This window comes from Zonotrichia albicollis, unplaced genomic scaffold (genome assembly GCF_047830755.1).
Source record: "Zonotrichia albicollis isolate bZonAlb1 unplaced genomic scaffold, bZonAlb1.hap1 Scaffold_254, whole genome shotgun sequence".
Lineage (NCBI taxonomy): Eukaryota > Metazoa > Chordata > Aves > Passeriformes > Passerellidae > Zonotrichia > Zonotrichia albicollis.
Genome location: NW_027428428.1, coordinates 4,823,675 through 4,846,918, shown reverse-complemented (window position 1 = coordinate 4,846,918; position 23,244 = coordinate 4,823,675). Strand labels below are relative to the sequence as shown.

At 50.8% G+C, this 23,244-nt stretch overlaps 1 pseudogene; it reads left to right on the top strand.

Annotated features, from left to right (window-relative positions):
* The first annotated feature begins 6,183 nt into the window (after window positions 1–6,183).
* On the top strand, window positions 6,184–8,063 carry LOC141727810 (olfactory receptor 14C36-like; annotated as a pseudogene).
* The last annotated feature ends 15,181 nt before the right edge of the window (window positions 8,064–23,244 follow it).

Below are 23,244 nucleotides of genomic sequence, written 5' to 3'. Positions count from 1 at the left end.
TGATTGGTTCTTTTGTAATCCCCTCCCCTGGATTCCTCCCCCTTTATAACTCCTTGTCACCTTTGTATCTTCATCACTCCCTGGTTGACCTCGCTTCAGGCAATAAACCTGACTGACCCCAGAGAGTGTCCGTCTCTTGTCTCGTCATCTCCTCGCTGCTTGCTATCGGACTCTCAGCGACGATCTTGTCCACAGTGACGCAGCCCAAAGCCACTGTCGCCGAGAGGCGTCCATAGGAGCAATCCTGGGGCCCTGCCACTGGGATTGACTCCCCACCGCTGCAGCTGCCTGATGGCCACACAGCTAGCCAGACGAGCACCATCCTAAGGCCGCTGACCACTACATTGGGACATCAGTCTCATCCAGCCTCTGACAGCAACCATGGTGACACTACAGATCTTCCTGGAACCATGGGTCAGCTGTGACAATGCGGGTCCAAGGACACCATGGTGACACTGGGGAACCTCATGGAACTGTGGCTCACTTGTGACAATGGAGATCCAAGGAAACCATGGTGCTACTATGGAACCTCATGGAATCAAGGAGACTGTTGTGCAACTCAGGGGTCCCATAGAAACAAGGGTCAATAATCAAACTGTGAGGCCCATAGAAACAAGGAGCCATTGTGACACAGTGCGTCGACGTGGAGTCAAGGGATGTTTGTGACTCTGCTGGGGCTCATTGAACCAAGAAAACTTTGTGACATTGCAAGACTTCATGGAATCAAGAGGACCATTGTGACAGTATGGGAACCATTAAAAAAAAGGGAACATGGAACAGGTTTGCCTAGTTTGGCCTCCTTGGGACTGTCTCAGAGATCCCACTGAATTTGACATGCCAAGGGCCTCCTCCCATCTGACCATGAAGCACTGGGGCTCTGTGCTTTTATTTCTATGGAATAGAACTATCTTTCTTGTCTAGGCTCACATGGTTGAAATAAGGATTCCACCTCTAAAATTACGTATATTCAAGGGTTACTCTCCAAAAATATATATACCAATACAGTCAAGTCTGACCAGCCTTGGCCTCTGGTGACTGCCTCTCATCTGACTCTGCACCACTGGGGCTCACTTGTTTCCCCACTATGGAGACCATTGTGACACTGTGGGGGGTTGTGGAGCCAAAGGGCCATGGTGACACTGCAGGCCCTTGTGGAACCTGTTACACTGTGTGAACTTGGGGTACAAAGTGGATCATTGTGAAAATATACCATGTATCCAAGGGCCATTGTGACACTGTGGAGTCTTGAGGAACCATGGAGACCACCTGGACACTTTGAGGCCTTGTGAAATGCAGGGGATCATTGCAGGGTACTATGGATCCAAGGAACCATTGTGACACTGTGGGGCCTCATGGAACAAGGGACATCATTGTGGCTCTGTTGGGCCACATGGTCCCAAGGGGCCAGTGAGAAGCAGTGGTGCAGTAGTTAGCTCAGCTGTAACTCAGAGGCAGCCAGATTTTACCCCAAAAGAATTGGGCATGAGTTTCAAGCCCTGGGAATCATTTGTTTAACATAGGGTGAGCTTGAGAGTTCCTCCATTAGACTTTAGTGTTGCTATGTAACTTGTCCAAGTTCTACTCCCCTATTGGTTACTTGTTTCCCCTATAAGGTTATTGTTCTAGAGTGTTCTACCCCCAAGCATACATGTTGTTGCTTCCCCTTTGTCTCAGGTCTTTGGATCCTGTCCCTCATACTGTTCTCAACTTCTCCATGTTTATTGTTTCTCACCCTGTTAGTAAAGTTCCGTTTAAACAACTCCATTGATCCTGCTCCTTTTTATTTTTGCCACCCTCATCCTGAAGTCAGGGAACCAGAGAGGTTTGTCAAAGCCACCTTCATTGTGACATTTGGCACCCAAACAGGGACCATGACATTCAGGGCCCCTAGTGTCAGTCACATCAGCTGGGGTTAGCTGATGGATAGGTCAGTGCTCCCTGGGATTTTGGATTGTGCCAGACCCAGCCGACTCATCATTGCTTCAAGGGACCTTGCCCAGGATCTGCTGGGACAATGACGGTTTCACCTGCATAGGATTGCAGGTGGGTTTGGGGAAATGCAAGACATTTATTGCCCATTTTGCCACTATGTTTTTACAATATGAACCCACACCCCATAATTTATTTGGGATGTTCCAGTGGCTCTTCCCCATAAGGCAGAGAAAGAGAAAAATGGGCAGCCAGATGTCCACAGTAGAAAAGAGCATATATGGATGCTTTAATTCTCACCGAGCATGACATAACATTTTCAAAGAATGAATTGAAATCAGTTATGAGGTGAACCATTAAAAACTTTCCAGATGCCTCTGCTGATGAAATCCATACCACTGAATTTTGGGACTCAGTGGGAGTTAAATTGTACAACATTTTGATCAAAAAGGACCCCATTGCACCCCACATGCTCCCCATTTTCCACACAACCCCTGACCAGCAAGCAGTGTGTTGAAAACTCAATCCATTGGTCACTCCGAACTCGGGACCTCCCCTCAAACCTGCCTTTCTCCGACCTTCCATGATGGTTCAAGATGGCAATGGCCACGCAGTCTTGAAGCATCATGTCCTGGAGACTCAAGATGGAAGGACCCCGAATGTAGCTTGGGAGCCCGATCATCCTCCCTCCATCTTGGGTCCTCCACTTCCTGCTACCACAACCTTCTCTTCCGCCCTGAACGAACATCCAGACTCCACACCCACAAATGCGGGTCATGCCCCACTGTCAATCATTCCACCTCCACCCTGGGCCATGCCTCCAGAAGGCCAGCCTGGAAGTCTGCCATCCTAAATCAAGGCCCTTCCTCCCCAACACCTGACAAAATGGCAGTGCCCTTTGCCTCACCCTCCAGAAACAATATAACCCCAGGATCAAAGATGCTAAGCCCAACGGTCAATCTATTTCTAATCCAAATGTTATGTTCCAAGCTGCTCTTCCTCCTCAGAAGACAGTTTGGACTCCTCACAGCCGCCTCACCCCTCAGCCCCAGAAGATCCCTGGGAAAAGAAGAAGACAGGCAAATAGTCTTGAAATTCCTCATTGCCCCCGTATGTTATGAAAGAAGGGGGCAGAATCTCAGGTATCAGCCATTGGTTTATGGGGAAGTCAAGGATCTGTGTAGGGCAGATAAAGACCATAGGAAGGACTTACCTTGTTTTAATGGCCTAATGAGGGCCATGTTTACAGCACATGTCTTAACCCACTATGAGGTAAAATATATTATGACCATGTTGTTATCACCTGCAGAATACGCCCTGTAGGAAGAGGGATGGAAGTGTTTACTAAATCAATTAATAGCAAACTATGCTAATAATAAGGCCAGGGTGGAATTGATAGTCAACCATCTAGCTGGAGAAGGACAACACAGCCGGCCAGATGATCAGGTGTCCTCAGAGAAGTATTGGATGATATCAAAGAGATGGTTTTGAAAGATTTAATCCAGGTATCAGATGGTAACAACCCCAATTTGGACTAGCTTGGGTGGCTGCAGCTAAAGCTTTAGGACAATTAGACCATCTTGGGTGCCTGTGAAGTAAGCAAACCAATGCTGCCTCCTTCACACTGAGTGGCCTGCTCTGAGACACAGAGACCATCAGACATGCTACCTTGCAGAACAGCGATAGAGTTTTAACTCTGGGTGCATGGGCATGGCTGTGTAGACTCTGAGGCCATGTGTTGCATGAACCTCTCCAGCCACAGCGAATCAATCCACAAGAGCATTCAGGTGCTGAAGGAAGGGTTCAGGAAGCTTCAAGTGGAAAACAAAGACTGGTTCAATAAACTCTTCCAGTCCAAGGGACTAAAGGGTTGGATGATGTCGAGCTAAAACAGGACAGTTAATTCTCTTAGTAATTATTGTTGTGTTGTTAATTGTCCCATGATTGTTTGGATGCTTTTAGAAAGTCTTACAAAATTCTTTCAGTTCCATCTTGTTATAAAACAGAAAGGAGGAAGATATCCAACACAGGCTCCTCATGGACTCCTTGGAAGACAGAATTGGAGGCCAGCATGGCACAAAAACCACTCAGATACTCAAGTTTGGAATGAAATTCCTTAGAAGTACCTAAAATTGTACTAAAATCCATTAAGTACCTTAAAAACCTTGATTATCTCAAGGCATTAATGAGCCCCACTGAGTGTCAGTACAAAGCTCTCCAGGGACTCTTTAAAGCAGATAACTGGGGCCATGATTGCAAAACCTCTCACACAGTGTGTATCAAAAGGGAAACACCAAGTACCTTAAAATAACTGAAGTACTCTGTAGTATTAATGAGCCCCACTGAGTGTTGTTACTGAGAAAGCCTCTACAGGGAATAATTACCGCAGAAAATTGGAGGCCATGATTGCACAAACCTCCCAGAGACTCCAAGACAAAACCCAAACCCAAAGTTCTTTGAAAAACCTGCAGTCCCTGCAGGGAGCATTCAGGAGCCCCCAGAGCCATTCCTGAGCAAGGCTCCCCAGGGACTCCTTCCAGCAGATCCTTGAGGCCACTGGGATGTGGGCTAGGGGGGGATGCTGAGGGCAGGACAAGGGGCTGACAGTGCCCAGCCTGGCTGGGGCTGTGCCAGAAGGCCCCAGTGCTTCAGGACAAGGTGTCTCCTCACAGCCCTTGGTGGCACAGACCCTGCTGCTGTGCCTCAGGGCACCAGGACTTGGCTTCTCTTTGTCCCCACCTGTCATCAGCGCCTCCAGTTCTCTGCTCTGCCTGGGGACACTTTCTCAGTTGTGCTCCTCAGTGGGACCCATTAAAAGTCCAAGAAACTTTTGAGTTGGATTCTGACTTGGAGTTCTGGAAAGGTTTCTTCAGCTCCCTCTCAGGGGCTGATGTTCAGGGCCTGAGCACAAAGCCCCACAGGCTCATTAAAGTCCTGGTGCTGTATCTGTGCCAAAGAGCTGGGCTGGGCTCCTGGCACAGAGGCAGCTCCTGGTAACCAAGAAGAGCTTCAAAAGCACATTTCTCTTGATGAGCAGCTCTTCTGCCAGCCCAGCAGGGCTGGGGCACTGCCTGTAGCCACCCCGGGCACAGCACAGAGGCACAGAGAGCTTCAATCAGTCAGGGCTGAGAAGGTGCTGAGAAGTGCCTGGGGCAGAATCACTGCCAGCCCTTGGCACAGGAACCTCTGGCTGCAGGACAATGCAGCGGCATCTCCTGGAGCCATCTCCTAAAGCTGGAACATCCCAATGCCTACAGACCTGTGAGTACATTCTCTGATTGTCTCTTGTGCAGAGCAGCCAGGGGAGCCCAGGGCTGTCGTGCAGAGCAGGGTCCTGCAGCCCAGGGCGCTGTGCTGGGGCAGGGACTCTGCTGCCTGCCTGGGACAGCTCTCAGCCAGCCCTGGCAGCTGCTCCCAGCACTGGGGGACAAGATCTGGGTGGGAGGAGACAGCTGGTCAGGCTTGGAAGTGTTCTCCTTGTGTGGTGAGGATGCTGCATTGTTCAGGACTGCTCCCAGCATGAAATTATCTGTAGAATATTTCCAAGTAGGTTATACAAGGAGCACAGCAAGGATGGGGCTGCATGAAATGGAAAATCTTGCTTTTTTTAATCTACTGCTCTCTGTTGCCAGGATGAAAAATTGCACATTGATATTAATCTCTCAGTTAAGGCTGAGAAAAAAAAAAGCTTTTTCTCAGATCTTACTAAGCCAGGCACTGACAGAAACCTGCACAGGGCCCTCTAGAAGCTGCATCAATTTTGCTTTTTCAGCCTCCTCAGGGTTGCTCTGATAGAGTCATCAGAGCCTAGAGAGCCAGAGCTGTCCCTGGGCAGTGCCTGAGCTGGGAGGGGTCTGCAGGGCAGAGCTGAGCCCCCAGGGCTGGGCTGGGCTCTGGCAGCACTGGCAGGGCCCAGCCCTGGGCACAGGGAGCAGCTGCTGGCAGGGACAGCTCCAGGCAGCAGAGCCCTGGGCAGGCAGAGGGGGGAAAGTGCCCCCAGGATGTGCTGGGATATTTTAAGTCCTCTCCAAACAGAACTATTCTATGAGTACTTTTTTTACAGATCCACATGCCAAGGCAAAGCAAATGACCAACAGCAGCTCCATCAGGCACTTCCTCCTGCTGGCATTGGCAGACACGCGGCAGCTGCAGCTCCTGCACTTCTGCCTCTTGCTGGGCATCTCCCTGGCTGCCCTCCTGGGCAACGGCCTCATCATCAGCGCCGTAGCCTGCGGCCACCACCTGCACACGCCCATGTTCTTCTTCCTGCTCAACCTGGCCCTCACTGACCTGGGCTCCGTCTGCACCACTGTGCCCAAAGCCATGCACAATTCCCTCTGGGACACCAGGAACATCTCCTACTCAGGATGTGCTGCTCAGGTCTTCTTCTTTATGTTCTTCATCTCAGCAGAGCATTTCCTCCTGACCATCATGTGCTAGGACCGCTACGTGTCCATCTGCAAACCCCTGCACTACGGGACCCTCCTGGGCAGCAGAGCTTGTGCCCACATGGCAGCAGCTGCCTGGGCCAGTGCAGTTCTCTATTCACTGCTACACACAGCCAATACATTTTCCCTTCCCCTGTGCCATGGCAATGCCCTGGGCCAGTTTTTCTGTGAAATCCCACAGATCCTCAAACTCTCCTGCTCCAAATACTATCGCAGGGAATTTGGGGTCATTGTAGTTAGTCTCTGTTTTGGTTTTGGCTGTTTTGTGTTCATTGTTTTCTCCTATGTGCAGATCTTCAGGGCCGTGCTGAGGATCCCCTCTGAGCAGGGACGGCACCCCTCTGAGCCTAACCCTAACCCTAACCCTAACCTTTTCCACCTGCCTCCCTCACCTGGCCGTCATCTCTCTGGTCATCAGCATCTCATTTTTTACCTACCTGAAGCCCCCCTCCATGTCCTCCCCATCCCTGGATCTGGCCCTGTCAGTTCTGTACTCGGTGGTGCCTCCAGCCCTGAACCCCCTCATCTACAGCCTGAGGAACCATGAGCTCAAGGCTGCAGTGTGGACACTGATGACTGGTTGCTTTCAGAAACATTAAACTACTGGCCAATTTCTGCAAATCACTTGTAATCAAAGTCATCTTTGATCGTTCTTGTTGGTTTCATTTTGGAGGTCATTTTACTTTGTTTTAGAATTTTAATTTTTCAAAAAAAAAATGTCACGGCTTTTGCCATTTCTCATTTTGTTTGTCTTCACCATCCCTGTTCTCAAAGACTTCATCAATGAGGGGCTGCACTCTCAGAAGCTTTAAAAAAACTAAAGGATCTCCTAGCCTAGTTTTCTGCAGAGATGCCCTTTTGTTGCCTTCTCTGGACCTGCAGCAGCAATGTCTGTGTGCAGAGCTGGGGCAGATCAGTGCTGGCCCAGCAGCTGTGCCCAGCAGCAGCAGCACTTGTTGTTGCCAGTGCTGCTGCCGTGGCCCTGCCCCGCTGCCCTGGTGGCCCTGGTGTTGCTGCAGGGCCTGAGTGCTCTCGGGGCCGGGCACAGCCCTGGGGGTGGCAGTGCTGGGGCTGCAGCAGGGACAGGCCATGGGCACTGCTGGGGCAGCGCTGACGCCTCAGCCCTGGGGGCTCCAGGCTGCTTGCCCAGGCTCTCTCAAGAACACACCCAGGCCAATGCTCAGCACATAAAAGCCCCGTGAGAAGCCCCAGACTGGCCGTGGGCAGGCTGGGGGCAAACAGCATGGCTGGGGCTCTGCAAGGGCCCTGGGGCAGATGGGAAGGAGCAGCAGAGCAGGGGCTGATCCATCCCCAGTGCACTGCACAGCCCAGGGCAGCGTCCCAGAGCGTCTTCATGGAGCTGCCAACAACATCCCCCCTCTGCAGCCCTGGCCTCTCCCCCAGCTCACACAGGTGCCCCATCCTTGCAGGCACAGACACGGCAGCACTGGCTCAGCAGCCCCTGTTTGCATTGCACAGAGCAGGGAGAGCACTCCCATGCTGTTGGTGTGGGGACATGAACCTGAGGGCGCACAAATGCCATCAGCCCCTGGGGCCAGCAAGGGCTGGGGTATTGGAATACGAATCCAAATATAACCAGTTAGATGGTGCCTGGGCCAGTTCTGACCCTCGCTGCTGGGCCAAAGGCAGCACTGTGGTGTTTTACCCCAGAGATACCTTGGCTGAGAGTGTAGCGGGGCACTTCCAGGCTGTCAGTACTCCGTTTACCTCAGGAGAGAGAGCTTCTGGCGATGGTGGAGAGAAAGGGAGTGGATTCTGCTAGAAGGTTGCCAGATGTTTATTCCGTGGGTACAGAGATGTCTGCACCGGGCCACTGCTGCTAACAGAATGGAGCCCACATGGTCTCATTAACATTTTAAGCTCAGGACAGGGGAAGGGGAGGGGACAGGTGAGCCACCAACCAGGTGAAGGGGCAGGGTCTCAAGGGACTAGGGACACCTATCACACGACGCCTTGCTGGTATGTTAGCCTGATTGACAGGGCACACTCAGCGAGGGGCGAGGGGGAAGGGAGAAAGTAAAACAGGATATTGCAACACACCACAACATCTCCCCCTAGTTTTGTTTAAAAAGAAGAGGACTGTGTTTATGGTGCAGAATGATTCTACTGAGGCTTCCAGGTCATCCACTGGAGCACTGAGGGCTTCCAAATGGTAGACCTCAGGAGGGGGAGATGAGCTTGAGATTAACTTGAGAACCATGCATCTGATTACTCCAAAAACAATGCTAAAAACTACAATAACTACAACTAAAATAAACAGCACTAAAATTACAGTTTTCAGAATAGATCCCAACTTGAAAAGTCTATTCAGCCCGTTGTCAGTTTCTCTGTTGATGTTTGAGAGCCTTTGTCGAGGCAGTCCATATGTGGTTTGGGCTGCGGTACTATGTAGGAGATCGCAGGTGGGATGATCACGAGTAGGATGAGAAGCAGGCTCGGTCTCATGGCATCTCAAGGCTTCACACGAACAGTGGCATCTAAGCTGGTACAAGGAACTTGAGACAGACATATATTACAAGCTATTCCAGATAGGAGGCTTAAATGGAATTTCCTCCAGAGAACGCGTGCGGCGTTTTCTTCTACAGGCAGCGTGAGCAACCTGGGGTGCTTCTGCAGATTTCTCTGAGACTTTGGGAACATAGGGCTTTACCCATTTGGAAGGAACCCACCTTAAACCAGAGAGGGTGGACACACAGGCATATCCACGTCCCCAAGCAACCAATTTGTAAGGTCCCGCCGTTTTCCAAGTCTCAGGGTCCTTTACTAAAACCGGAGGTTTTTCTTTCATCAACCTGTGACTGCTCCCCCCCAAAGTGGCGTAGGATGGGTGGGTTCAGGCTGTCAAAAGAACAATTCAGAAAATTGATTGTGAATAGTGCCCTGGATAACCGGATGTGGGGAGGTTCTACCTTCAGAACCTGTTGTTGCTGATCCAGGACCCTTTTAATATCACGGTGAGTTCTTTCTACAATGGCTTGACCTGTAGGGGAGTAGGGGATGCCAGTTTTGTGCTCTACTCCCCATTGCTGCAGGAAGCTCCCGAATTCCTTGGATTTATAAGCAGGCCCATTATCAGTTTTCAGCTCCTTGGGGATGCCCATGAAAGAAAAGGCCTGTAAGAGGTGCTTAATAGCATCAATAGATGACTCTCCTGTGTGGGCAGAAGCATAGACCGCTCCAGAAAAGGTATCTACACTAACGTGAACATATTTCTGCTGTCCAAAAGCCTGTATGTGTGTTACATCTGTTTGCCACAGTTCACAACTGTTCAGTCCCCTTGGGTTTGCTCCCGTACTCACTGTAGGGAGTGCATGTTGTTGGCAATTTGGGCACGTGGCCATAATCGCTTTGGCCTGTTCTTGAGTGATGTTAAACTGGCGAACCAGGCCAGGTGCATTTTGGTGGAAAAGCTGGTGGCTGATTTTTGCCTGTTCAAAAACATTTGGGAGAGTGGCCATCACTGCAGGTGCAGCAAGAGCATCTGCCCTTCTGTTGCCTTCAGCGATAAACCCTGGCAAGTCAGTGTGTGACCTGACATGCATCACATAAAATGGTTGCTCTCGGTGAGTGACTAACTTTACCAGTTTTGAGAGCAATTCAAAAAGTGCAATGTTAGATACATCTTGCAGTATTGCTTGATCTGCTCTGGATACTACTCCTGCCACATATGCAGAGTCTGTAATCAGATTAAATGGTTCTGAGAACGTTTCAAAAGCCCTAACAACCGCAGCCAATTCAGCAACCTGAGGTGAACCTTCCACCTCAGCAATGTCCGTCTCCCACTGCTGGGTTTGAGGATCCTTCCAAGTTATAAAGCACTTGTGGGACCTCCCGGACGCATCTGTAAAGACAGTTAGAGCCCTTTTTAAAGGTCTCCTACTTAGAGCAGTTCTTAATTTTAAAGTAAATTGAACATCTTGTTCAAACAACTTGTGAGCGGGTCGTGCTACCGAAAATTGTCCTGAGTAGGAATCCAGAGCAAACTGCAACACTTCATTTTCTTGAAACAATTGTTCCAGTATTTTCATAGTATTTTGACCTGATTTTGACTCAACTGGAATGTGAATGCACTTAAAATCACATCCTGCTAACTCCCTAATCCGGGTCCTTGCTTTCCGGATCAGTTCAGTAACAGCTCCTGAGGCTTTGTCAGTCTCTTGGACCTTTTGTGACTGAGGAAAACCCATTCTATGATCAAGAGAGAGTCCCTCTGGTCCTGGTCCTTTTTTGGTGTGTCCTTTGCCTTAGGTGTTTGTTTTTCCTCCCACTGGAAAATAAGTCCATAGAGGTGTGGCAACTTACCTAGGATGATAAATTTGAATGGCAGGTCAGGCCGGCATCGGTGGGCCTGTCTTGTGGACATTGCAATCTGAACCTTTTCTAGAGCTTTCCGTGCCTCTGGGGTAATAGACCTAGGAGCACCTGGGTCCTCTCCCCCTTTTAATAAATTGAAAAGAGGGGCAAGGTCTTCATTAGTCAGACCAAGCCATGGTCTTACCCAATTCAAAGACCCACACAACTTGTGGACATCCGCAAGGGTCTTGATCCTTGGATTGATTTCTAGTTTTTGAGGAACAATGGTCCTATTTCCAATTTCTAAGCCCAAATACTTCCAAGGTGGCATCTTTTGAATTTTCTTTTCCTGGAGCTCGAACCCTGCAACAATCAATGCATCGATCGTTAGGTCAAGCGCATGTGTGAGTAAATCATCATTGGGGGCACACACAAGGATATCATCCATATAATGATAGATGATGGCCTTCTCTGCGGCTGCACACACTGGGGAAAGCAGGGAAGAGACATACCACTGGCAGATAGCTGGAGATACCTTTAATCCCTGAGGAAGAACGGTCCAATGGTACCTTTTCATAGGAGCTTCTAAATTGATAGAAGGGACTGAGAATGCCAAACGCGGTGCATCATCAGGGTGCAATGGGATTTGGAAAAAACAATCTTTAATATCAAAAACAGCTAATTTCCAATCTTGGGGAAGCTTTGTTGGGGATGGCATACCAGGTTGAGGAGAACCCATATCTTCAATTACATTATTAATTTGTCGGAGGTCACAGAGGAGTCGCCACCTCTTTTTGTCAGCTTTTTGGATGACAAACACTGGAGAGTTCCATGGGGACATGGTCTCCACAATGTGGCCCTTTTTTAGTTGCTCTTCTACTAGTTCCTCAAGCACTTTTATTTTTTGTTTACTGAGTGGCCACTGTTTCACATCAACTGGTTTGTCTGTTTTCCACTTCAGTTTTTGGGTGGGGCGCTGTTGTTCAATGACTGCTGCACAAAAATGCTGTGGAGAGTCTGGAATATCAATTGTGACACCCCACTGGGCCATTAAATCTCTCCCTAACAAAGGTTCTGAATAATCTAACACAAATGGACGGATATTTGCCAATTGTCCGTTTGGACCCTCAAATTGAATAATGCTTTTGGATTGTCTTGCCAATTGCAGACCTCCTACACCTCGAAGGTGACCAGCAACATTTTGTAAAGGCCAGTGTGCTGGCCAGTCTTGTACTGGAATCACTGTGCAGTCTGCACCTGTGTCTACAAGCATCTCAATGCGTTTAGACTCCCCACCCCCACTGACATTGCACCACAATTTGGGTTTATCTGTCCCAATAATTTGGACCCGGGTGACTGTGGGCCCTTGTTTTTCGATATTTTCAGGTAAAGATGGCACAGGGATAGCTTGAGCAACAATTTGTCCCTTGGGAAGAAACAGGGGTGGGTGGAAACAGTGCAGGCTGAGAACAAATTGCTTGGGATCTGATGTTGTCATTCCTGGAGCAATTTCGATCTCTTGTTGTGTGTGTTTTTGTCCCCAATGACGATGTACTTACAACGAATTTGGTTCCAAGTACCCTTCTGTTCAGGATTTACAGAGACAAAATGCCAGTCAGTGTCCTTCAGGTGGAGTGACTCTGTCAGCTGCAACCTGTAAGGCTCATTGACAGAAGATGTGGTTAATACAGAATCACTTAAATCATAACAAAGGTTATTTTGTTTCACCTTCAACAGTGGACTAGCAGACTTGGTCTTTGAAGCACCTGCTTCACTTACACAAATGTTAATATTATCGCGCGCTTGATTTGTTTTGCTACCCTTATTCTCTTTGCCTGCTCTTTTTATATCTGCACGCCTGGCAGGCTGGCGCTTTATTCTTGGTTGTTTTGTTGTTGACCCCCAGGGAGGGCTTGTAGTTCTCCTCCCCTGCCATTTCTAAATTCATCAAATTCCCTTTTCAGGGGGCACTGGTTACTCCAGTGTCCTAGGTTATTACAAAGCAGGCATGGTTTAGTGGGCTCAACCATTACCGGTCTCCGCTGCTGCCCAGGGTACTGCTGTGCTGAGGGAAAGGATGAAGGGCTGGCAACAGCGACACGCTGAGGTGGTCTTGGCAGCAGCCTTGGTCTGGTGTCTTCAGCTACAGTCATCAGAGGCACTTTCCTGTTACAGACTAGAAGCATATCTTTTAATGTAGGGGAAGGTTCCATAGGAAGGCTCAGGATTGCCGCTCGACACTGTTCATTTGCATTTGTAAACGCTATTTCTTCTAAAATTGCTTCCCTAGCATTTTCCTTTTTAACCTGTATTTCAATGGCTCTAGTTAGCCTTTCTACAAATTTCAAAAAAGGCTCTGATGGTAGCTGTTTAATTTTACTATAGGGCTCAAAGGGCCCCTCAGGTTGGATGGAAAAGAATGCTTTTTCAGCTGCTTCTTTTACTTTCTCAAGTGTTTCTGCGGGAATTGCAGAAGCTTGGACTGAGGGAGAAGACCATTGGCCTTCACCACAGAGGTGCTCAAGGGTAATAGGGTTACCATTGTTGTCCTTTGCTGTGTTTGGATCAGCCTGTAAGCCTGGGAGAGCATCTTTTAGCAGTTGTTTCAATGCTGATTCCCATAATTTGAATTCCGTGGATGTCATGAGACATGAAAAAAGTTGTTTTAAATCATGTGGAACCACAACAGTCCTACTTAATTCAGAATTTAAAAGGCCACGGAAATATGGACTGTGTGGACCATATTCTTTATGAGATTTACAGATCTCTTTAATCAATTGTCGTCCAAAAGAACTCCAATTAGCAGTTGGGGCTCCCCGGCTTGAGCTGCAGGCTGAAACGTAACAGGAGCTAGCGACAACATGGCACTGTACATTGGGTCTGCTGTCCCTTGCTCTGTATCCCTTGAATCAGAAGCATTGGGATCACAGCTACAGGTTTGGGGACAGGCAGTGGGTGTGTCCCCACCGTGGGAACCCGGGGAGGGGCCGGGGACAGGGAGCCGGCAAGGGGTTGGGAAACCGTGGGAACAAGGGGCGGGGTCAAGGGGCTGGCAGGGGGCGGGGATACCGTAGGAACAGGGGGCGGGGTCACCTGGTGACATCACGTCAGCAGACGCCCCCTGGGAGGAGTAGAGGGGCGGAGCTGAGGGTACTGCAGGAAAGGCGGGGGGAGGGGGGAAGGTGTCACGAGGAACAGGAGGAGAGGGGGATGGGGATGGAATTTTGGGATGCTTAAGAGGATCTTGGGAAGAAGAAGACCAGGTTTGGGAAGATGCCACGTGGCACCCACCATTTTGCAGACCCCCTAGGGACTGGGGGCCATTTTGGACATCCCTGCTCTCCGGAAAGCTAACACGTGCTCTGGGTTTTAGAGGAGGGGATACAGGGGATTGGGACAGACGCAGCCTGGCCAGGTCTTTGTGAACAAAACAACTCAGGTATTTTTGCACACTCTGGGAGCCAACTTCCCAATGAGTTTGCACTCTTTAAAATACCAAGTTTTGGGGAAAGAGGTTTAGGGGTTTTAGAGGGAGAGGGAGGAACAGGGAGAGCAGAGGTAGATGGCTTTACATTTGGCTTTTTCTCCATTTCCTTTTGTTTGAGCAATGCTGTTCGAATTTGTAAACTCCAGAACACAACTGTAGCTGAGGGTGATTTGCTAGATTGTCCTAAGGTTATCAATTCATTCCCAACTTTATCCCAGAATTGAATATTGTGGATTTCTTCAGGGGAAATGTTTGGGAACTGCAGAAAAAGCCATCTTATAAACTGTTTCAATTTTCCTTTAGAGAATTTCACATTACTTTTGACTAAAATGCTAACAATATTATAATACACTCCTTTATGTACAATGCTAAGTTTGGAACCCATGTTAGATGTAAAAAGCAAAGTACTTAATCCCGCCTGACCAAAAACAGAGCTAAAATCAGCTACCAATTTCTAAAAAAAAACCCCACAGATAGAAGCGATAACGAGCAGACAAAAGCTTCACAATGCAGCTGTATATACTGCTTTTAAAATTCCCGGGCAGCAGCAGCAGGGCACGCCCTGCCGAGCCGAGGCAGACACAAAGCCTCCCCCGCGGTGAAATGCAGCCCCCCCGCGGAGCAGAGACAGCAACTACTCCACATGGCAGCCGAAACCGGGATGCCCCCCCCGCCGCCGCCGCGTGTGCAGAGCACTCCCGACCCCGCAGGTCCCCCGGCCACGTGGAAAGAGAGCCCCCCCCTCGCCCGCAAAGAGAAAGAGAAAGAAAGAGAGTCTCCTAACACGTGTCTGAGCACGCTACTGAGCCGGGGCCGCTCTGGCGCGAATTTTAAAAGACAGTGAAACACGCACAGAAAATAAAGCTAGAACGCTATGAATTCTTGTCTGTGGGGCTGCGCAGCCACAAATGCAAAGGCAAAAAGGAACAGAACTCACGGCAGAGTCTGTTTTTGAGCTTCTGCTCTACCGAAAGCAAAGATACTCACGTGAAATGGAAGCTGTAGGCTGGGTACAGGCAGGCAGGTCTCCACCGGAAAAGGACCTCTCTCTGGGTGCAAGAGAGGCTCCCCTTTTCTTCCTCTGGAAAATCTGCTCACCACAATGAAGCTGGGCTTTCCAGAAGGCGCCGAACAGTCCACGAAACATTTCTGGGAATATTCCCAAAGTCTCTAGCTGGGAGTCTTGAAGCCAGGCTCCTTTCAGCTAGATGCACGGCTGGCAGAAACTTCTCTGAGGAACTGCGAGTCCGTTCTCGGGCTGCAGAGTCACTTTGCCCACCCAGGGACGCCAATGTATTGGAATATGAATCCCAATATAACCAGTTAGATGGTGCCTGGGCCGGTTCTGACCTTCGCTGCTGGGCCACAGGCAGCACTGCGGTGTTTTACCCCAGAGATACCTTGGCTGCTGGAGAGTGCAGCGGGGCAAGTCCAGGCTGTCAGGACTCCGTCTACCTCAGGAGAGAGAGCTTCTGGCGATGGTGGAGAGAAAGGGAGTGGATTCTGCTAGAAGGTTGCCAGATGTTTATTCTGTGGGTACAGAGATGTCTGCACCAGGCCACTGCTGCTAACAGAATGGAGGCCGCATGGTCTCATTAACATTTTAAACTCAGGGCAGGGGAAGGGGAGGGGACAGGTGAGCCACCAACCAGGTGAAGGGGCAGGGTCTCAAGGGACTAGGGACACCTATCACACGACGCCTTGCTGGTATGTTAGCCTGATTGACAGGGCACACTCAGCGAGGGGCGAGGGGGAAGGGGGAAGGGAGAAGGTAAAACAGGATATTGCAACACACCACAACAATCAAACATCTAGCTGGAGAAGGACAACACAGCCTACCAGATGATCAAGCAGCAGGTATCCCCAGAGAAGTATTGGATGATATCAAAGAGATGGCTTTGCAAGCCTTAATCCAAGTATCGCATCATAGTACCCCCACTTTGAACTGCCTTGGGTGGCTGCAGCTAAAGCTTTAGGACAATCAGACCATCTTGGGTTCCTGTGAAGTAAGCAAACCAATGCTACCTCCCTCACACTGAGTGGCCTGCTCTCAGATATAGAGACCATCAGACATGCCACCTTGCAGAACAGCGATAGAGTTTTTATTCTGGGCACATGGGCATGGCTGTGTAGACTCTGAGGGCATGTGTTGCATGAACCTCTCCAGCCACAGCGAGTCAATCCACAAGAGCATTCAACTATTGAAGGAAGGGCCCAAGAAGCTTCAAGTGGAAAACAAAGACTGGTTCAATAAACTCTTCCAATCCAAGGAACTAAAGGGTTGGATGATGTCTAGCTAAAACAGGACATTTAATTATCTTAGCTGTTGTTGTATTGTTAATTGTCTCATGTTTGTTTGGATCCTTCTAGAAAATCTTACAAAATTCTTTAAGTTCCATCTTTGTTGTAAAACAGAAATGAGGAAGATACCCAACACAGGCTCCTCATGGACTCCTTGGAGGAGAGAACTGGAGGTCAGGATGGCACAAAAACCTCTCAGAGACTTAGTGTGGGCAAGGAAATCCTTAAAAGTACCTAAAAGTATTCTTAAATCCATAAAGTACATAAAAACCTTGAGTATCTGAAGCCATTAATGAGCCCCACTGAGTGTCAGTACAAAGCTCTCAAGGGACTCGTTAAAGCAGATAACTGGGGCCATGATTGTAAAACCTCTCACACACCGTGTATCAAAAGGGAAACACAAAGTACCTTAAAATAACTGAAGTAACCTGGAGTACTGATGAGCCCCAATGAGTGTTGTTACTGAGAAAGCCTCTCCAGGGACTAATTAAGCAGATAATTGGAGGCCATGATTGCACAAACCTCTCAGAGACTCCAAGAAAAAAGCCGAACCCAAAGTACTTTGAAAAACCTGCACTCCCTGTAGGGAGCATTCAGGAGCCACCAGGGCCATTGCTGAGCAAGGCTCCCCAGGGACTCCTTCCAGCAGATCCTTGAGGCCACTGGGATGAGGGCTAGGGGGGGATGCTGAGGGCAGGACAAGGGGCTGACAGTGCCCAGCCTGGCTGGGGCTGTGCCAGGAGGCCCCAGGGCCTCAGGACAAGGTGTCTCCTCACAGCCCTTGGTGGCACAGACCCTGCTGCTGTGCCTCAGGGCACCAAGACTTGGCTTCTCTATGTCCCCACCTGTCATCACTGCCTCCAGTTCTCTGCTCTGCCTGGGTCCTGGGGACACTTTCTCAGTTGTGCTCCTCAGTGGGACCCATTAAAAGTCCAAGAAACTTTTGAGTTGGATTCTGCCTTGGAGTTCTGGAGAGGTATCTTCGGCTCCCTCTCAGGGACTGATGTTAAGGACCTGAGCACAAAGCCCCAGAGGCTCATTAAAGTCCTTCTGCTGTGTCTGTGCTGCTGAGCTGGGCTGGGCTCCTGGCACAGAGGCAGCTCCTGGTAACCAAGAAGAGCTTCAAAAGCACATTTCTCTTGATGAGCAGCTCTTCTGCCAGCCCAGCAGGGCTGGGGCACTGCCTGCAGCCAGCCCGGGCACAGCACAGAGGCACAGAGAGCTTCAATCAGTCAGGGCTGGGAAGGTGCTGAGAAGTGCCTGGGGCAGAATCACTGCCAGCCCTTGGCACAGGAACCTCTGGCTGCAGGACAATGCAGCTGCAGCTCCTGGAGCCATCTCCTAAAGCTGGAACATCCCAATGCCTACAGACCCTGTGAGTACATTCTCTGATTGTCTCTTGTGCAGAGCAGCCGGGGGAGCCCAGGGCTGTCGTGCAGAGCAGGGTCCTGCAGCCCAGGGCGCTGTGCTGGGGCAGGGACTCTTCTGCCTGCCAGGGACAGCTCTCAGCCAGCCCTGGCAGCTGCTTCCAGCACTGGGGGACAAGATCTGGGTGGGAGGAGACAGCTGGTAAGGCTTACAAGTTTTCTCCTTGTGTGGTGAGGATGCTGCATTGTTCAGGACTGCTCCCAGCATTGCATTTACCTGCAGAACATTTCCAAGTAGATTGTACAGGGAGCACAGCAAGGAAGGGGCTACATAATGGGGAAAACCTGCTTTTTGAATCTACTGCTCTGGGTTGCCTAGGTGGGAAACTGCCCACAGATATTAATTTCTCTCTTAAGGCTGAGAAAAATAAACAAAAAAATTCTCGTAGATCTGAATAAACTGGGCTGTTACAGAGATGAGCAGTGGGCCCCTCACAGGCAGCATCAGTGTTGCTTTTCCAGCCTCCTCAGGGTTGACTTTACGTTGCCATCAGAGCCTGGAGAGTCAGAGCTGCCCCTGGGCAGCGCCAGAGCTGGGAGGGGTCTGCAGGGCAGAGCTGAGCCCCCAGGGCTGGACTGGGCTCTGGCAGCACTGGCAGGGCCCAGCCCTCGGCACAGGGAAGCAGCTGCTGGCAGGGACAGCTACAGGCAGCAGAGCCCTGGGCAGGCAGTGGGGGGGGAAGTGCCCCCAAGCTGTGCTGGGATATTTAAAGTCGTCTCCAAACGCAACTATTCCATCATTTTTTTTCTTACAGATTCCCATGCCAAGACAGTGCAAATGTCCAACAGCAGCTCCATCAGCCACTTCCTCCTGCTGGCATTGGCAGACACGCGGCAGCTGCAGCTCCTGCACTTCTGCCTCTTGCTGGGCATCTCCCTGGCTGCCCTCCTGGGCAACGGCCTCATCATCAGCGCCGTAGCCTGTGACCACCACCTGCACACGCCCATGTTCTTCTTCCTGCTCAACCTGGCCCTTGCTGATCTGGGCTCCATCTGCACCACTGTCCCCAAAGCCATGCACAATTCCCTCTGGGACACCAGGAACATTTCCTACACTGGATGTGCTGCCCAAGTATTTTTTTTTGTTTTCTATGCTATAACGGAGTATTTCCTTTTGACCGTCATGTGCTATGACCGCTACGTGTCCATCTGCAGACCTCTGCACTATGGGACCCTCCTGGACAGCAGAGCTTGTGCCCACATGGCATCTGCTGCCTGGGCCAGTGCCTTTCTCACTGCTCTCGTGCACACGGCCAATACATTTTCCCTGCCTCTGTGCCATGGCAATGCCCTGGGCCAGTTCTTCTGTGAGGTGCCCCAGATCCTGAAGCTCTCCTGCTCCAAATCCTACCTCAGAGAATTTGGGCTTCTTGCTGTAACTGTTTGTTTCAATTTTGGTTGTTTTGTGTTCATTGTTTTTTCCTATGTGCAGATCTTCAGGGCTGTGCTGAGGATCCCCTCTGAGCAGGGGCGGCACAAAGCCTTTTCCACCTGCCTCCCTCACCTGGCCGTGGTCTCTCTGTTCCTCAGCACTGCAGCGTTTGCCTACCTGAAGCCCCCCTCCATCTCCTCCCCATCCCTGGATCTGGCCCTGTCAGTTCTGTACTCGGTGGTGACTCCAGCCCTGAACCCCCTCATCTACAGCCTGAGGAACCAGGAGCTCAAGGCTGGAGTGTGGAGACTGAGGACTGGATGGTTTTGGAAACATTAAACTGCTGTTCAATTTCTGCCAATCACTTGTAATAAAAGTCAAATTTGATAATTTTTGTTGGTTTGATTGGAGGGTTTTTTTTCTAATTTTTTCATATAGACAAAAAAGAAATGTAATTGTTTGTGCTATGTCTCATTTTGTTTCTCTTCACCTTCCCTGTGGCCACAGACTGTGTCAATGAGGGGCTGTGCTCTAAGTGCCTTTAAATGAATTAAAGGACCTCCCAGCAAAGTTTTCTGCAGAGAGGCCCTTTTGTTGCCTTCTCTGGAGCTGCAGCAGCAATGTCTGTGTGCAGAGCTGGGGGCAGATCAGTGCTGGCACAGCAGCTGTGCCCAGCAGCAGCAGCACTTGGTGTTGCCAGTGCTGCTGCCATGGCCCTGCCCCGCTGCCCTGGTGGCCCTGGTGTTGCTGTGGGGCCTGAGTGCTCTCGGGGCCGGGCACAGCCCTGGGGGTGGCAGTGCCGGGGCTGCAGCAGGGACAGGCCATGGGCACTGCTGGGGCAGCGCTGACGCCTCAGCCCTGGGGGCTCCAGGCTGCTTGCCCAGGCTCTCTCAAGAACACACCCAGGCCAATGCTCAGCACAGAAACACCCGTAAGCAGCCCCAGGCTGGCCATGGGCAGGCTGGGGGCAAACAGCATGGCTGGGGCTCTGTAAGGGCCCTGGGGGAGATGGGAAGGAGTAGCAGAGCAGGGGCTGGTCCATCCCCAATGCGCTGCACAGCCCAGGGCAGCGTCCCAGAGCGTCCTCATGGAGCTGCCAACAACATCCTCTCTCTGTAGCCCTGGCCTCTTCCCCAGCTCACACAGGTGCCCCATCCTTGCAGGCACAGACACGGCAGCATTGGCTCAGCAGCCCCTGTTTGCATTGCACAGAGCAGGGGGAGCACCCCCATGCTGTTGGTGTGGGGACATGAACATGTGGGAGAACAAATGCCATCAGCCCCAGGGGCCAGCAAGGGCTGGGGGAAACCAGGGAAAGCACTCAGCTTTGTCCTGGCCTCTGCAGTCAGCCAGAAAGTTTGTTCCCATCTGCTGGGAGTTTCCTGTCCCAATGCAGACGCTGTTGCTCAGAGCCAGGGCTGCCTGGCAGACACCCCCAAACTGCCCTGAGCATTTCCTTGGCTTCACTTTTGTTTTCTTTACTCCTAGTGGCACAAATTTTTTTCTACTGCCAACTCCTGTTCCCTCCTCTGCAAACAGCCCATCCCTGTTTGCCCTTTCCTCTCTGGCCCCACTCCCCATTGGAGTTCCAGTCTTGGCACCATGTGAACGTCCCTTGGGCAGCAGGATCATCCTACAAGTGCTGCAGGAATTGTCTGCAGGCTCCTGCAGTGCCTGGTGCTGCTCCCTTGCCAGAGGCACGCCAGGCCAGGGGGCACATCTGGGCTGCTGTGTCTGGCTCTGGGGCTCCCTGTTCTGGGCAGTGAGGAGGAGCTGCAGAGGCTCTGCAGGACTGACAGGATGGGCTTTGGGGCTGGCAGGAGAAGCTGAGGGACCTGGGCTGCTGGAGCTTCTGAAGAGGAGGCCCAGGGCTCAACCTGCAACTGCTCCAAGGGTGGTTCCAGAGAATCCCAGAATCAGCAAGGTTGGAAAAGACCTTGGAGATCATCAAGTCCAACCTGTGTCCTGACACTTCCTTGTCTACCTGAGACTCCCCTTCTCCACGATGAACAACCCCAGCTCCCTCAGCCTTTCCTCACAGGACTTGTGTTCCAGACCCCTCCGCAGCCTTGTTGCCCTTCTCTGGACATGCTCCAGCCCCTCCATGGCCTTCCTCAACTGGGGGCCCAGAACTGGACACAGCCCTCGACGTGTGGCCTCACCAGTGCCGAGTGCAGGGGAAGAATCCCTGCCCTGCTCCTGCTGGCCACACCATTCCTGATCCAGGCCAGGAGCCTCTGGCCTTCTTGCCCACCTGGGCACACTGCTGCCTCATGTCCAGCCTGCTGTTCATCAGTCCCTGAAGGTCCCTTTCTGCCTGGCTGCTCTCCAGCCACTTTGTCCCCAGCCTGTAGCACTGCAGGGGTTGTTGTGACCAAAGTGCAGGACCCAGCTCTTGGACTTGTGAAACATCACCGTGTTGGATTTGGGCCCTGGATCCAGCCTGTCCCAGACCCTGTGCAGAGCCCTCCTACCTTCCAGCAGATCCACATTCACACCCACCTTGGTGTCATCTGCAAATTTGCTGATGCTGGACTCAGTCCCCTCATGCACATCATCAGTGCAGATACTGAAATCCACGCTGGCTGGCTCTGATCCCTCAGCCATCCTGTGGGTGCCCTGTGATGGCACTCAGGGTGATCTGTTCCAGAACCTTGCCGGGCACCCAGCTCAGGCTGACAGGCCTGGAGTTCCCCAGCTCCTCCTTCCAGCCCTTCTTGGGGATGGGCTCACACTGGCACCTCCAGTCCTCTGGGACCTCCCTGCTGAGCCAGCACTGATGGTAAATGATGGAGAGCAGCTTGGGGAGCTCATCCACAGCTCCCTCATCCCCCTAGCATGGATCCCATCCAATCCCATGCACCTGTGAGAATGTGAGTGGCTCAGCAGGTCCCCAGCTGCTTCCTCCTGAAATACAGGGGCTGTTCTGCTCCCTGTGCCCATCCACCACCTCAGCAGAACACTTGTCCTGAGGACAACCTGTCTTATTCTTGAAAAATGAGGCAAAGAAGGGGTTAGGTGCTTCAGCATTTCCCTCATATTTGGTAACCACATCTTCCCCAATAATGAATGGAGATTGTCCTTGGACCTCGTTTTGCCATTAATGTATTTACAGAAATATTTTTCTCATCCCTCACAGAAGTGGCCTGGTTAAGTCTTAAGCTTTCACCTCTCTAATTTTCTTTCTGTATGACGTAACAACATCCTTAAACATTTCCTGAGTTACCTGCCTCTCTGTCCGAAGGTGATGCACCTTATTTTTTCCCCAAGTTCCTGCAAAAGGCCCATCACGTACAGAACTTCACCTGTTGGCTAAAGTACACCTCAGAGGAGGAAAATACGAGAGTCTATAAATTAAAACAGGGAAAGCAAGCTAGGAAGGTAAAAGATGAGGCTGGGAAGGCTAACAAAAACTGGGAGTCCCTTGATCACTTACCTCCCTCCTACCCTTGCAGTACTTCAAATCCTTCCTCCAATTCCTCTTTCTGTGGACCCAATTCCTCCTCCTCTCCCAGCTGTCATTCCTTTACCACCTCCTAACCCAGTTATACCTCCACCACCTTCCCCTCCACCCTCTCCTTACTCTCTTTACCCTTCACTACCGTCCCCTTACCTCTGCCATCTCATGCACCCCTTATTCACCAGCAAGTTCCTGCTCTGCCTCCCCCACCACAAACGAGAAGCCAAACAACATCTCAGAATCTCATGCCCAAGAGTGCAGTTACCCAGTCAGCCGCCACAGCTGATGTTGTAACACCCGGTCCAAAGTGGCAAAAGTGAAAAATTGTTCCCCCTCAGAGAAGTTCCCATGGGCAGGGTGGCCAGTGAGATTGGATTTATAAACGCTCCCTTGACTGCGTCCAAAGTTGGAAACTTTAAGAAAGAATTGCGAAATTTAGTGGAAGACCCAGTAGGAATCGCAAATCAAATTGATCAATTTTTAGCCCCAATATTTATACATGGGGA